The following is a 17,202-nucleotide window of genomic DNA, read 5'->3' as shown; positions in this document are numbered from 1 at the left end:
AATAACAACAACAGGAAAATGTTTAGGGTTTTTTTATCTGAGGGTGACCAAACACTCACACAGGTTGCTCAGAGTGGTGTTGAGTTACCCTCTTTGGAGACAGCCAAAGCCCATCTGGATAGCTGGCTCTAGGTGTTTCTGATGGACTTGAGGGATTGGACCAGAAGACATCCAGAGCCTTCCAACCTCAACCACTCTGTGGATAAAAGTCAGGCTACAGCTGTTTTATAGAAATCTGTGCATGGAAGCACTAGAGAAGGCAGCCAGTATGAATAATGTTCAGAAATGCTACCACCTTGTGGTGGCTGAAATGACTGAGCATACTGACAGCGCTCTGAAACTCATCGCCTTCCCCGCATGGTCCATAATTACATGTACTGTCCACGTGCCTTCTGAAACAAGATTTCAAAGTGCTTTTGTTGCTCCTCAGTACTATAGAAGTAATTTCTTTCAGTAGATTAAGTTGCTTTAGTTTAATTAATTTGCAACAAATAATTAGAAAAGTATCTGTATTATGCTCTTATTCATATGGTTTAGACAGGCCTGCAAGGAACAGGGACTTAGACTCAATGATTCTGGAGATTAGTAAATTTATATGGATTACATAAAAAATATTGCTCTTTTAAAACCTCACTCCAAATTCAGAAACCTTGAAAGATGGGAGATGTCAATGTACTCTAGGTGAAGGTAGTATTAATCATTTTTAACTATTATTATTATTATTGTTGTTGTTGTTGTTGCTGTTGCTATTGTTACTGTTACTGTTACTATTATTATTAATGGTGTTTCAATGCATTATGACAGTAGTGGCAGTATTAGTGCTATTAGTGACAGCACAGACTGAAAACCAAGAGAAAGTAAGTCTCACCCTTGGGAAATAGCTGACCAAACACCTTTGCAAAATGGGTTCAAAATGGGGCAAGAACTAGGTTAATACAATACATATTTTATCCATCTGGAAAAAAGATCATGTGAATTCAAGAAAATACACAGTAGAATATACAGCAGATCAGTTTTCCCTCACCTAAGTGTAGAGCTGTTAAATTTTTAAATGCAATCAGGTATGTGCAGTGAAGGAAAGTACATCCAGCAGGTGTCCTAATGTTATAGTCTCTGATCTGCTTCTTCCTGCAAGACTTTATAGCACCTTTTAAGACAGCCTAGGTGTTCAGAAAAAGCTGGCAGTTACAGTCATTTCAGTCCAGTTTTCATGAGAACTCTATTTCAGCAATATAGCAACTGATAAACAAAGGAAGAAATTCTCTGCCAGAATTGATGAATTTTTGTAAACAGTTTATCTGTGTTAATTCTGGTGTAAGCTGTGGAAAATAATGACCACTAAATGCTATGACTGTATTTTGACATTGAATGTTTATTTTCCATAAAAAAAATCTGATACTTAGCATTATGTAAAATACTGTAATTATTACATCATATAATTAACAAACATTGAACTGTAGTCTATATGCAGTGCTTATGAGCATTTTGATTATCTTTCCAACTGAATGTTTTGTATTTTATTAATGACTAGGACATTATTAATCTAATAATTCATGCAGTTTAAAACCAGAATCAGTATTATGATCTAAAGGAGTAAAATATTTGGCTAACTTAAATCCAAGTGGCCTAGACAAAAATAATTCATATCAGTGACAAATGCAAAATAATGCTTGTTGTGCAAGCAATTGCTGCACAGCAGTTTCTCAAGTGCCAATTCATGAGGAAGTTGTATTGTACACAATAGTCAGTGTCTGGGAGAAGAAGTGGATATAAAACAATCTCATTTAAAATGTGGCTTACCTTAAGGGAAAAGTTCCAAACAGAACGTTCTTAGGCATTGTTACTACTTTTACAAAGTTTTCAACATAGTTTTCTACATACTTCAACAAATGAAAAAACACTTTATTTTATTCACATGCTGAAACAGGCCATGGTTTAGCAGTTTTCTCTCTTGATCTGTAACGTGCCCAATTTCCTCTTCTCACTGCTACTGCCATTTCCCCAGTTCCAGATCATTTAGGTTTTGGCTCCTGAGCTCAGTCCGCTTTTAAGTTTGCCAGTTCATACTCATTTGGCAACAGTTATGATACAAAGCACGCTTAGACAACCCAGTCATTTCACACAGACAATGAATAGCTGCCAGGTGGCAAATAGCATTCCACCATTACCAGGCAAGACTGTTTTAAATTGAATAGCTAGCATGAATTTTTTCTTGGTAACTACTTAATATTAAAAGTTTAGTAAAAAGCTATTAATTATTTAAAATTTATTATGAATACAGGTTCCTGAGATTTTACATTTTAATGATTCCTTGACATTACTTGAATAAAGTCAGGTTTTTCTATGCAGAAATACAACTTTGGGGGAAAAACCCAAACAACTAACAACCAAAAGACCCAAAACAAATACAAGAACTCCTCAACACAACAGAGAGGAAGTAATGCAAAAATTAAATAATTCCCCGCATACTCTTAGAAACATTTTCCTAATGTCTTTCTGCAAACAAGAAATTAAGTGAGCCAAAATCAAGTGAAAAATACTGTCTTGGAGCCACAGGGAATGCCACTTCTTTGTGTCATTGTCACTGGGCTTCTGCATTTCTTCTAGAGACAAGTCAGAGGTTAAGAAGAATGCCTTTCAGTGTGCCTGTTTTTCACAAACCAAATTAACCATGGATGCAAGTCATATTAGAAAGAGCGTACATGTGCTCCAGTGGAAACCTTCAAGATCGATTTTATCTTATATCCACTTTTGCATGGGAATTTCTAGTTTTTGTTTGTCTCTTTTGATTAGGATGTATTTTTTCTCAAGACGAATTTCCACCAACCACCCCCAACCCCGAGGAGGGGAGTTTTGTTTCTTGGGTTTTTTTGGGTTTGGGGTTTTTTTACATTTTGTTTTCGGTGGGGATTTTTTATTTTTTATTTTGAAGTTTTAGTTTGATTTTTTTATATTTATTTTACCTACTTTCAAAGGAATTTACACACGTGCAAATATTAATTAATTAATACTGATAGAATGTACGGTAATAATCTCCTTTCTGTTAGCCCCCGGCGCTGTCTTTCGGACGCACCGATGAACCCTGGGAGACGGGGATCGCCCGGCACTCCTTGCCGCAGGAAAGGGAATCGGTGTGATCGGCGGTTCCCGTGGTGGCATCGCTCCGCCAAGCCCCAGGTGAGAGCGGCCGATCCGCCCGCACCGCGGGGCTGCGGCTCCTGGCACAGCGCCGAGGCACCGGACAAAAACCACTTCCCTCTTGTACCTCCCTCGCCTTCCGAGGGACTGCAACCACACACACACACACACACCCGCAGGAGCGCCACCAAATCTAAAAAAAAATGCTGCCCGAAACGGAACGGAGGGGGTCGGATCTACCCTTAGGACTGATACCGGATCTACTCAGGAAATCTCAGCACGCACACTTCGGCTCCTCCGTGTTTGGAAGATCCCTGGTGAAACGGCGACTGTCGCAGCTGGGACCCCAGCCACTTCGCATCCAGTGACCCGATGGGTGTCCCGCTTGGCTCCCTCCACACCTCACACTCCCCCGGTCAGACCAGCTCCTCCCACCGGCTCGCCCGCAGGTTTTCCACTGCACATTCCCAGACCTCTCGTCTTTTGGAGCGTTTTAGTGCTGCAGCTACTAGAAGATGGCTCGAGCTACTGCGCGCATTCCAATGCCGGTGCAAAGTCTGGGGTCTCTTTGTGCCCACTGGCTCCTGCAGAGTCTCGGGATAATTTCCCCCTCATCCACACCCCGCAGCGCCCTTCGTTAGACGAAGTCCTCTCCCATTCCCGGCTGGCATCCTACCATCCGGGGCACAGCCTGCGGCTCGCACACCGAGCTGCCTGCACCAGGCACTCGAAACTCCCAGCGGGCAGGCTCTGCTTTCATACCAACACACACAGAGCAAAAAGGGGATTTGTTAAGCATCACAATGTGTCCAGCTGTTTACTACAACAACAGTAAACGAACACTTGGAACCACAGCCTGTGTAATTCCTGTCCGTGTTGGCAGGCCAGGGCTACATTTCCGAAAATATATTAGAAATAAGTCACAACAAGCTCCATTCTAATGAAGCAAAGTATGAATTAATCAAGTATGAAGGGTCAACAAAGGCTGCCCTGACGTCTCCACTTGTCCTCACGTGAAGAAGAGCTACTTTCTTCCACCGTTTCTCTTAAAACTACCTGAATTGCTTTTGCTTGGAGATATACCAGAGATTTTTTAACTGAAAGTAGCTGAAATGAGTCAAGAGAAGGGGAGGAAAACAGCCCTGCGGTCTGCACAGACAAGTGTGGGCACAACCGGTTTCAGCCTGCTGCGTGTCTTTAAAGGATTTCGCTGGTGCGGGAGGGTCTGTGCTACCCGGGCGCGGGGGTGGATCGGTCAGCACGCTTGGTCACCGCTTCCTCGTGTACTGTTTTAGGGAGCCTGGGGTGCTGTGCCCCCCCAGCCATGGAGCCCTCCTGAGGAGCGAGGGCCGTGCGGGCAGCGCTCGGCTGTCGGCAGCGCTGTCTCGCAGCCCCGCGGCAGCAGGGATATCCTGCCGGGAAACAGCAGAGGGCAGCCCGGCCTGTGCCGGAGCGCGCTCCGGGGACACCGCGCCCTGCACGGGCATCTCTTCTCGTCGGGCACGGGAAAAGAAAGGCAGTGTAGAATTCAACAGTTTTGTCTGGGGACTGCTGTCCATCGGTAGGGCGGTTATTTTTGTTTTAATTGATCCCCGAGTTTTCAAGGTTTAGCCTTGGCCTGCCTGGCAGGGGATGCAGACAGATGACAGGGAGTTTACGGATTCAACTTCTTATGAGTTGTACAGCTCTATTGTGTGCATAAGAGTATGTTTCTCGGGTTTTTATTGCAAGCATTAACGTTGATTGCTATGTCTGGTTACACGCTTTACCTCCTGTATGTATTTATACATAAACATGAAATACATGTATTTATGTAGTTCTTTATTATGTGAGCAGTGGACAGTGTTTGTGATGAGTCAGTCACAAGATGACATGTCATTTTACTCTTCCCACAGGATAGATTTTTTTTTTTAAGTTGTGGGGTTTTTTTTCATGTCTGTTTTGAAGAGATTCAGATTTTAGTCAAAAAGTGAGTTGAGCAAGATAACTCCCAAAAGAAAGGTTTTGGATCATGACCACAATATAGGCTAAGTCTAAGAAATACCCATGTGAGGACCAGGACCAGGTTGTATGTTAACCAGAACCTGCATTTATAGATCCACTGCAACAGCTACAGTCCTTGTGCCATCATTGCCTATCTTACTTGCCTGCACAATGCAATAGGAAGTCGAATGTAAAACTCTAAAACCAAAAATAACAATTTTAAATGGAACAAATTCTTGGTGAATCCCTTTGTATGAAAAAGGTATGCATATATTTATATACATCCACTGAAAGTACTTAACCTACACAAGTCTTTATCTTTTGCATTAATTGAACATGCAGAGCTGTTGGTTGATACCATTAAGTTCTCCGTCTCCAAAATATACAGTTATACCCAGACTGAGGTTTTGTTATGTTACTCCATTAGGAGGGATGTCTGGTCAGCTGCACTGCTCGGGAGAGATGCCACTAGACTGCCAGGAAACAACTGGAAGTGAGGCAGAAATAAAGATCAGCAATGCCATCAATTCTTGGAACATGTGCTGCCCTTGAGTCTTTGGAAGGAGATAGGCTTGTTCAGATTATTTTAAAGGCAGTGAAAAGGCTTGTCACTGATAACTTCCACTGTGAAGTACATCACATCTGAAGATGCACTCTAATGAGAAGCTGTACTTTGCAAATACTTTAAATAAGACACATTTCTGCTTTTGAAAATTTCTTTTCCACCTAAAGTCAAAATTCCATATTGTAGACCAGTGGTCCCTGGCACCTCAACTGACCTCTCAGAGAACAAGGGGTCTGAATCCATCCTCAATAGAAGCTACATTGGCTAACCAGGCTATTGCTGCACTTACCAGCTACCTCTCCATCATCTGAACAAAAAAACCCCACAAACCCAGTTCCACCAGCAAGCATCATACTCATTGACACAGACTTCTTCCACAACAAGTCCAGAGGAGTGCCACAAAACTGATGAGAGGGATGAAATATGTCTCCTATGAAGAAAGAATAAGAGAACTGAGGTTCTTTAGCATGGAGAAGAGAAAGCTTCAGGGAGACCTTAGAGCAGCTTTCCAGTACCTAAAGGGTACCTACAAGAAAGGTGGAGAGGAATTTTTACATGGGCATGTAGGAACAGAACACAGGGGAACGGCTTAACACTGACAGAATGCAAGGTTAGATTACATATATGGGACATTTATGACTCTTAAAGTTCTAAAAGGATCCTAGGATATCCTAAGTTGCAAGGGGACCACAATGATTGAGACCAACTCCTGGTCCTGCACAAGACACCCCAAGAAGCACACCATGTGTCTGAGAGCATTGTCCAAACACTCACTGAGCTCTGTCAGGCTGGTGCTGTGACCACTTCCCTGGGGAACCTGTTCCAGTGCCCAACCACCCTCTGGTGGTTGGCCTTTTCCTGGTATCCAACCTAAACCTCCCCTGACACAAATTCAGGCCATTCCCTCAGGTCCTGTCATTGGTCACCACAGAGATGAGATCAGCGCCTGCTCCTCTTCTCCTCATGAGAAAGTTGTATTCTGCTGTGTCCTCTTCTCTTGGCTGATACAAGCAAGTAACCTCAGCTGCTCTTGAAGGGCTTCCCTATAGACCCTTCATCGAGTTCATAGGTCTCTTCTGGACTTTATTCAACAACTTTATATCTTTTTTCATATTGTGTAACCCAAAATTGCCCCCAGCACTCGAGGTGAGGCTGCCCCAGTGCAGAGCAGAGCAGAGCAGAGCAGAGCAGAGCAGAGCAGAGCTGGACAATCCCCTCCCATGCCCAGCTGGTGATGTTGTGCCTGATGCACCCAGCACAGGTGCACCCTCCCGGCTGCCACTGCTCATTCATGTTCAGCTTGCCTGCAACAAAGTCTCTGGTCCCTTTCCACAGCACTGCTCTCCAGCAGCTCATTTCCCAGTCTACAAACACATCCATGGTTGCCCATTCCAGGTGCAAAATCTGGAACTTTCCCTTGTTAAACTTCACACAGCTGATGATTGCCCAGACTTCTGATCTGTCAAGGTCTCTCTACAGGACTTCTCTGCCTTCCAGGGAGTCAGTGGCTCCTTCCATTTTAGTATCACTAATAAACTTACTCAATATCTCTTCAAATGTCCAGGTCATTAATGATGATGTTGAGCACAAGGCTGTGGATATGGCTCTGTGGAACCCCACAAGTGACAGGTCACCAGTCTGATGTCACTCCATCCACTGTAACCCTTTGTGCCTGACCCATGAGCCAGCTGCTCACCCATCACATGAAGAGTTTATCCAGCTGAGTGCTGGATATTTTCTCCAGAAGGGTCCTGAGAGAGACAGTATCAAAAGCTTTGCTGAAATTCAAAAAGATCACCTCTACTGTCTTCCCTTGGTAATTAGGTGGTTAACAACAACCTTTGCATTAGCCTGGGGATCATGTCTGTGCAGGATGGGCGGCTGTCCTGTCACCTGTTCTTGCCTCTGGTTTTTAAAATAATTTAGAGCCATTATTTCAAAAATTTCTTTTATTTTAGAACTGCATTATTTGTCAGTTTAAAGTCTGATTGCAAGAGAGTGACAGGTGCCCTGTAAGTCAGCCACAATGGTCTGTCCTATAAAATTTTGTGAGGTGACAGCCCACATTTGCCATTCACAATGTTTCTTGTCTACCTCACTGGAGATATTTCAGGCCAGTCTCTGCACCAGCTTTTTGCCTGTTTGGTTTTAAAGCCAGGGTTTTTCCTCTCTACAGCCCCACAGGATTAGGGAGATGGGCACAATGACATTTTGCATTTGGAGGGTCAAGCAAAGTGTCCCCTTGGTCCTGTCAGCAATAGGGGAATATTAAACCCAGAGAGAGGTTTTTTTGCAACTTTTCTTTGCCAACAGTTGTTTCATCTGCATGTTCACAAGGATGGGCTTCCATACCAAGAACACAAAATAGCAAGGCATCATTGTTCAACCAGCCAGCAGCTGAGCACTGCACAGATGCTCTCTTACTCCACCCTCCCACCATCCTGGTGGGAGGACAAGGAGAATCAGGGAAAAAAAAAATATAGTAAAACTCATGGATTAAGATAAGTTATTGATCATGTCCCTGGGGTCCTGAGAACACTGCACCCAGTAGTGCCATTGACAGGACCAGCAGAACATCTCCTTTTTAAGCAGAAAGCTATGGTGTGATATTGGGGCCTTCTGGAGGAGATTATTACAAGGCCCCCATTTTTCTTTTGGGGGAAACTTTCAGCAGTAAATTTGGAGGGAAAAACTTCGCACTGGCTAGGATATCCAACATGGGTTGTCCTCTCACTGCTTGTCCCCTACGGGTGGGTTTTCCATAATTTGCCTGTAAAGCTAAGAACCAGACTAATCTTGTGGCTGGCATTGGTAACTTCTGGTTTAAGTCATGGTTGCAATAGAGTGGAATCCACCAATCTGAATTGAGCTCTTGAAAAATATCCTTCTTAGATGAGTGCTGTGCTGGAGGGAGGCATGAGGGGGACAAGCAGGATAGCAGCCAAAATTCCCAAGGTCGCAGTTTAACATAGTCACCTACTTAGAGCAGAAGCAAAACAAGCCAACTGTTAATGAATATGTATCTCTATTTTCCTACCATTTCAACAGGAAAAAAAGAAAATGCCGGGAGCTTTCAATAACCGTGCTTTTCACAGCAAGCTGGGGAAACACGAGAATCCTGATCTGGAGCAGATGGGAAGGTGTGAGTTCGTAGTTTTTCCTATGCTAGCTTCTAAAATCTGAGAATGCACTTCCCCTTCTCATTGCCCAGATGTGGGAGCGCTCTCCACAAAATCGGATTCCTCTCCACAAGCCAGTAATTACACACTCAAGAGAGACATTGGTTGCTTATTCCAGAGCTGCGCAAGCCTGATGGAATTCCAGAGACGGAGTGCGCCCTGCTGGACTTTCCTCTACATTATTTACACGCACAAGTTCGGTCGGAGCCAGTGACTTCCCAAGTACAGCTCCGCTATCAAGATTAGTTCGGAAATTTCCATACATTAGGTAGCCCAGATAACTTCTACGCATGCTCAGGGGGAGGGTCTTCACCTGGTCAGGGCTTCTTTGCGATACACGTGTGATTTTAAGCACTGTAATGCACGTAGTTCAGCTATAGGATACATAGACCTTAAGTGCATTGCCAGGTTGTCAATGTATACAACAGACATACATCAACATTCCGATTTACTACATCCTCAACCCTCGTTAGTTCCCGGATGTCCTGAACTAGGCGATGCTAGCCGCTCCCAGTTCCACTGATCAGGTCTGCTTCCTTGCTGATTAGCCTTGAACGTATTCAAAGATCTTGTACCGAAGCACATCCTGACTAAAGGCAATCTTCATACATTCCCCGTTCTGCGACAGGAGGGCAGGTCCGCCCGGAGCGGCGCGGGGGCGGGATGCGCCGGGAATGCCCGCTGGGAATGTGCAATGGGGGCGGGCAGCCGAAGGGGCTGCGAGGGGCTGCTCTGGGGCCGCTGGTTCGAGTTCGGGGTGTCCCGCAGCGGAGAGCCCGTGCTCACAGCCTGGGTGTCATGTGGAATTACACCAGCTGCAATCACGTGTGAGGCTGTGCGGTCCTGCCATGGGTTCTCTGAGGTCCCTTCCAACCCCAGGCATTCCGTGTCAAAGTATTGTGTGTACGTGTTTACTTTGCTTAATCACAGAGCTCACTAATACAAGTTCTAAAAAGAAGTACAAAAATTAAAATAAAATTAAAAAAAAAAAAAAAAAATCCAACACCGCAGTGTTGAAAGGAAACTGTGATTTCACAATGACGGAGTGTGACACAGATACAGCCACAAAACAGCCATTAGGCCGGAGTGCAGCTTTATGGTGTTACAGCAAGTTTGAGCATGGTGCTGGTATTCAAGCGCATCACCAGGCTTGTGCCATCTTTGAGACACTGCCCCGCTGTGAATTTTGTTCCCCTGATACTTACTGTTTCTGTTGGGTGAGGTAAGTTTCAAAAGGACCCAGATAATTAGAATCTGGACTTTAATTTCGCTTAGCTACTGTGCCCCACCCATACACCTCTTGCTCCTTCCCTGTCTCTGACAGGGAATTCTTCAGAACATAGGATATATTGATATAGATAGGATAAACCCCTATACACTACTCAAATTAAACAGAGTCAAGGGAGTTAATGAGAGCTGGTGGAAAGAAATAGAAGATCCATTATGTGGAAAAAAGGTATATTGCTCAGGAGCCATCCCTCTATGAAGGTGAAGGCTGAGTTCTTTGAACCACATCATTTTGTCATTTTCTGAAGTTGCTCCTCTCATGCCAAAGTGTCTATTGGAATAAGGTCTGACCATGTCAAAAAGCAGTGAATAAGTACATTTCCTCAGCCACTGCCTATGAAGGCTTGGCCCAGAGCCACACAGTCCAAAAGTCACTTCATATTTAAAACCAGATTTTGAGAAGCCCTGCAGCCAGCCAGGACCAGAAAGAAGACAGGCAGAGTGAGGAGATAAACTGGGGAGGGTCAGAAGCAGCAGCAAAAGAAAGAGCAGAAAAAGGGAGGTTTTTCACATGGCATAAAAGCAAGCACACTTGCAAAAAGGCTCTGCTTCTGCCTGTTTGTTCTGTGGGGAGTGAGGGGGCAGGAGGTAAATGGGGAGGAGGAAAAAGGAGCTCTCGCCTCCAGGGAGTGATGTGCTGGCATACTCCAGTGGAAAGACCAGTTACAGTGTGGAAAAGAAGGAGAATAATTAATGAGGTTTCCAGGGCTGTATGCACTTTGCTAAACTGTACAGTCAGTTGCAGTTCCCCAGCTGTTAAAGCTTAAGGAATACTTGCCACCAGCTTGCCACCTGTGCCTCCCCTTGCATTATAAAAGGTTCCCAAATCAAATTGCAGGCATGCATAGCTTCTGCCCCCATGGCACACTGCTGCTGCCGTGCCTGCCTTCATGTAGCAAGTACGTGCCGGTGGATAGCAAGGTGCAGAATGGAGAGCAAAAGGCACACTAAAGCTGTTTCTTAGCAAGAATTAGCAGCTGTCATCTTAATGGACTCAACACCTTCTAATCCTGCTTTTGCACTGCAGACTGGCTTGCCCTCCTCATCTATGACAGGCATACACTTTGCACATACTGTTGCCTGTCACAAAAAGGTGTGGTTTTATGAAATCCCTGCCTTTTGGAAGGAAAGTGGCCTGGACTCTGGGCAGGTGGCTGCAAATGCCCAGCTGATGGCACTGTGTCTTCGTCAGTCTGCCTGCCTGGGAAAGAGCAGTGGGTTACCTGCCTGTGATCAGTGCGTAGAAGGATTGATAGCACCAAGGTTTTTAGCACCAAACATAGTCCATGAGCTGCCATTTTTACCCTCTAGTTAACACTGAACAGGGGTGCTGGCATCTGAAAACTTGGCCAAGGGCACTCTTGTGCATGCAGAGACCATAGCCTGGGCACATACTCCTGAGCAGGAGGCTGTGGCAGGGTTAATGTCCAGAGAGGAGACAGAAGAGTCCTGTAACTTTATTCATGAACTTCATGGAGAGTCCATGGAGCATTTCCTTATAGGGCCTTTCAAATTGTTAGAGGATGCAGCCTCCTTTTTTTCCTAATTTCCTGGCACCATCACCCTCTTCCTTCTCCCACTGTCTGAGGTCCTTCCAAGTAGTACTGTACTACTTACAGACTTCCAGATTTGCCTGCTGTAATGCCCCCCTTAATATGTAACCCCTTTTTGTATATTAAATTATATTCATATTTTATTAAGTCTTCTTGTCTCAGTTCAGGAATTTAGCACAACATTGGCTGAACAGCAGTCCATGTCAATTAGTAATGTTTTCTGAAACTGATCCTTTCTTCTGTTACTTCCTTATCTAAAAGTCCCTGGCCCTGTCTACAAGTAGATTCACACAGTCTATTTGCAAAGACGCATTCATCTTATTCCTTTCAACAGCAATCCTGACTCTCCTTTTGGGAGATGTGGGTGGTATGAAAGCCTGAGGAGCAGCTGGTGACAGCCTCACACCCTCCTCTCTAGGACAGCCAGCCATGACTGGAACATCATCAGCAATCTCTAGGAAAGAAGAAGATGCAGCCAGTCCTGTTTGACTTTCCCACGGCATCTGCCTGCTTTCTAGGGGAGAATGAACTATCCTGCAACTAGCTGGAGACTTCCCCTGCCCATGGTGGCAACCCTGATCAGTGAAGAAGCTCCACAACTTACTCCTCTAGAGGTATAGCTGTTGCCAGAGACCTACAATGCAAACCAGACTGTCATAGTGCTCAAGAAAGCATCTGCACACTGTGTACACCTTCCTTCACAGGAACAGGTGACATGTGGCAGAAACCCTAAGACAATGCAGGTCTCAGAAAAAACAGCAAAAATGCTTGGAAATTTGCTATGCAATTTGGACATGCCTGGCTTGAAAAGCCTGCACTTTGCTGGCCAGCTGGTCAAATGCGTGGCTTTCTGATCACTGGCAAGCATTTATAATTAATAGCATTTTTTACTGAACCCTCCTGGGGCATGTCTTCTTTTAAAGTAGTTGCAGTTTTGCTCAGGCAAGTAGAGTTTTACTGAAGTTGTTGGGGACATTTGAAGTACTGTGTAAAAGATTTGAAGAGCAGAGAGAAGGCAGAGCGATGGAGGTGGCAATTTTCCAAGCATTTTTGCTATTTTTTCTGAGACCTGCATTGTCTTAGGGCTTCTGCCACATCCCCACAAGTAGCCTGGACCTGGGTACCACCACCACTCATTGCTGCACTTCCTGTCCTGACTGTGCCAGTGTCCCTCAGTGTCTGCTCCTGCAGGCACCTCTCTGGCCCTGAGCTCCACAGCTGTCACCCACCTGGGGATGCTGAGGGTCCGTGTAGAAGAAGACACCATGAGGTGGCTGCAGGGGCACACTTGCCATTAGAAGAGCCTACATGTATGTTGGTCTGTGTGCCCAGAGTCATGGGGGTGTGCCACCTGGCAGCTGTGGCCTCTTGGAGGACAAGTGGGTAACAACACGAGGCACTATGCTCTGCTAATGTCACTAATGGAAGGAAATTTTAATTTAAAAATGTCATGTACTGAAAGCATTAGTCACTTTAGAGCACCCTTGGTTTTCATTTGAAAAGTGCAGTGAAGTCCTGCAGAAACCAGTGTCAGTCTCCCCATGTTACTGGAGCCAGTGTGAAGTGCCCAATTTCCTCATGTCTTCTCAAAGTGAGCATGTCAAATAAATAATAGTGTTTCAATTTTAAGTGGACCTAGACAAAACAGATTCTAAAGCAAAGCTTTAGGTTTTTTAGATCTGAATCTAACTATCTATTCTATCTCTGAGCAAAAGGTAGACAGATTGCTTTTATGGGTTGTTGCCTGTTCCAACAAGGGACCCTGCAACTAGCAATTACACTTAAATGCTTCTTGAAGAATGAACTAAAACACAGCATGCATAAATCCTTCAGGTCTCTGTTCAAATAATTTTAGGGAGACATGGTTAAAAATACTTGATTGTGCATATAAGTAAGTGGGGGGGCACAGCCAAGTGCAGTTGAAATTCCACCATAACGTCTTATATTGGAATCAAACCCCTGTTTTACCAACACAGATAGATGAACTGTAGGATGCATGTGCATCTTTGCAACACATTCTTTGTCTTGTTGCTAGCGTTAGGGACAAAGCAAGGTGATCAAAGTTTAAAGTAGCAGCAGAACTATATGGCTATTGACTGATCCTGTAAAAGGCAGGACAGAGATTGGAAGCTGTTGTCCATTTGCCTACCTTCACTGAAGTTACTGGGGCAAGCCAGAGCTGCAGAATGCACACAGCTTCTATTGTCTGTCCTTGTGGATGTTTAAACTGTGAGATACTCAAATTTGATGTCTAGCTTGAAAAAGGACAGAGAGAGGGAGAGATGGGGAACTTTTTCCCAGATGGCAAAAGCAAGAATCTGAGCAGAACCATGACTGTGGGACACCTCATGTTCCAGGAGAGCTGGAAGAGAAGTATCATGGAAACAAGGTCTAGGTGGGGTAGAAGTGTAGATTGTACGTGGAACTTGAGGCTGGAGCCAAGGACTTGGTTTTGGAATATCACAGAGAACAACAGAAAACTAAAAGGAGACACAGCTGGGCAACATCTGGGTGAGCAAAGAGAAGGAGTGTAAGGTAAACAGGTAGAAGGGAAATGGCTAAACATGTGGACAGCAGAAACACAGCATGAGCTTAGTGTGTGGCATGAAGATCAACTGTCTTTTCAAAGAATAGAAAAAATAGGACTGCAGTAATTGAGGTGAGGTAAAAAAGGTGATTCAGGGATGTGATCGTCAAGGGAAAAAAGAGAGTTAAAAAAGGGTTGAAAGTCACATTTCTGCACTTCCATGAAGGCAATGTTGCATATATTTGTGTGACCACTTCAGGGAGCAGTAATGGATGAAGGATCTGACCCTTTAACTTCTCAGATCTCGCAGTGAATTCTGGCTGCACAACAAAAGAAGATTCACAGCAGGGGAAACAAAAAAAATCCACAGCACTTTCTGGCCTTGATGAGCTGTAACCTTCCTTAAGCACAAGAAGCTGGGGAGCATGAAAGGGTGTTCTAATCCTGTCCTACACTTACTGTAACTGAAACTTTGAGGCAGCAGATCACCTTTGCCCCAAACGCTAATTTTCTGCTACCTCCTGGAGAGCAATAACCTCTGGTGCATCACCTCGGGTTGCAGTCTGATAAGCCAGCAGGAGGAGGTAAGGACAGGAGCTGGGGGAGGTCAGGTACTGTCAATGCCAATGCTTTGTGCACCATCTCCTGACTCTGGGCTGGGCCAGTCGGGAGGTGAGCTTCTCATCTGTTCACACTTCTGGCAGCACTCATAGGCTGCCTGCATCCAGTACAGAAATCATGCGAGGTATGTGCACCACAGGCTGTGGGGGGGAAAAAATGCTGACACAAGTCAGCCCTGCCTTGGAGGACAAGGGAGGAGGGGCATAAAGGGTTGACATCTGTCAGAAGGTCATCAAGCTGGGAATAGTCCTTTACGCACACAAGAGGCTGGCAAATTTCACAGCAATTCCGGCTCATTGTGAGCCCACCCTTGGGACAGGCTCAGAAGGCAGAGGGGACCTGAGAGAACAGGTCTTAGGAAGGGTCACTGGAAACCACACCACCCAGTTGCAGCACCACATCTCACCTTAGAACAATGCTTTCCAGAGCTGGAGCTGTCCCAGGAGTCCCTTTGAAGACTGGAGACTTCACTGCAGTAGGATTGTTTTTGTGGTGAAAGATTTCATGTTGTGGTCTCTAAAGAGATAAACTGCCCTTTGCTGGTTTGTTAAAGACCTAGATTAGATATAAATGAGAGCAGTTTGTTTTTACAGGAAAAACTAGAGGAGAAAAAATGCTGCATTTTCCTTCCAGAGAGCTGCACGCAGTCTTCAGCTGAGACTGTGAGAGAGAGCACCATTGCTGGGGAGCTTCTAAACCCAGAGGGTGCTGTGCACCCATGCGTGCTGTCCCATCCATGCATGCATGGTCCCATGTCCCATTCTGCTCTCCCTGCATATGCTTCTCTCATTAGCCTTCTGCAGCCCACCTTTAGGTACTTGGTTTTTCTTTCTCCTGGAAGGCATGAAACTCTTGCTTCAGTTGTACATTGTCAGGGCATTAAAGGGCATTAAATTACATTCCCTAATGAGTTCTGAGCTGCTGGTGAGATCCAGCAGCCCAAGCTACTTCTGTAGTAGGGTAGCTCCATTTTTTAGGAGCTCACTCAAACAGTTGAGCATGGCCCGTTTGGTTTCCTGATCTTTATGCATAAGGGCAAGAGCAGGCCCAGTGCCCCACAGGAATAAATATGGCTCAACACACACTGAGTTGAGCTGAACTGAGTTATTTATGGAGGATATGGCAGAGCCAGTGTGCTGTTGAACAGCCGTGGTGTTTCTCCCAGATGAGGTCTGTGAGGGAAGCTGTGGGCAGCCTAAAACCTTCACAGCTGGCATGTGTAACCATGCCCTTCTGGCTCTGCTTGGGGGAAGGGGACATGGAAAATTTTCTCATCAGCATGGGTCTTAGCAGAAAAATTGCTCCTGCTGACAGCCCTCAGTGAAAATCACTTGCTGGCTTCTTTGTAGTGTTGCTTAATAAAAGGCACAATGAGCTTCAGTGAATATGCATTTCCTGTGATGCTATTTTGGTGTCAAAATTACTCTATCAGCAGCCTGTTTAAAATGGGGTTATGATGGAGCACGGATCTTATTAGCTAATTGTGCTTGCTAGTCTGTGGCTCTGTATTTCACAGACACATTACAATGGTTGGCTGATGGGCTCTGCAGCCAGGATACTTTTAATTCCCCCTGGATTTCATTATTGTGACTGCAAAGGAAGGAACAGAATAGCAGATGAAGCTATTGCTGTTTAGGCTTATGATGCAGCCTATGCCTTGCACTGAGCTGTGCCCTTAGGCTGAACGAGTTGGCAGGACTCATCTGGAAGAGTGAAAACAAAAATTTTGTATTTGTCTGGGTTTTGTGATATAACAAAAAATTAACCCTTTGACTCAGGAGCAGCTGCTCTTTTTTTTCCTAAGAGTAGACTACTTCAGTGTGAAGTGCTAATCATTTTTAATAGCTTTCACCTGCACACACACACACACACCATAGGTATATCTGGCTATATATGACATACTCAGTACCCTGTGCCTGATGTATTACTACTATCACACCAGTGTTCTCTGTGTCCCGGCCTGCAGCACTGCATCATTTCTTACCAGACCTTTTAATACCAGAACAGGCAGCAAGGACAGTTCTCCCCCCTTGCAAAAGTAAAGACACTCAAGGGAAGGTCTCTCCAAAAGCTCCTTCTGCTGCAAATCCAACGATGCTCAGATGGCAAAGCCTCATTTGTCTTCATAGGACTTTTCAGAACACCTCCATGTAAATGCTTAATTCTAGCAACCTTTTTTTTTTTTTTTTTTTTAATTTCCAGTAGCAGCTCATTACAGCAGCTGTAATTCGTGAAGGCAAGCACAAATACCCTGTAAAGAAACACTCCACTGCCAACACTCCAGTAAGCACAGCACAGATAATGCTCTTGGATCCCCTCTGAGCTTTCCAGCAGCCCACTTCTGAGGAG

Source organism: Pseudopodoces humilis, chromosome 4 (genome assembly GCF_049639895.1).
Source record: "Pseudopodoces humilis isolate 2021_Gansu_Grassland_sample_001 chromosome 4, ASM4963989v1, whole genome shotgun sequence".
Classification (NCBI taxonomy): domain Eukaryota; kingdom Metazoa; phylum Chordata; class Aves; order Passeriformes; family Paridae; genus Pseudopodoces; species Pseudopodoces humilis.
Note: the sequence above shows the minus strand (reverse complement) of the source record.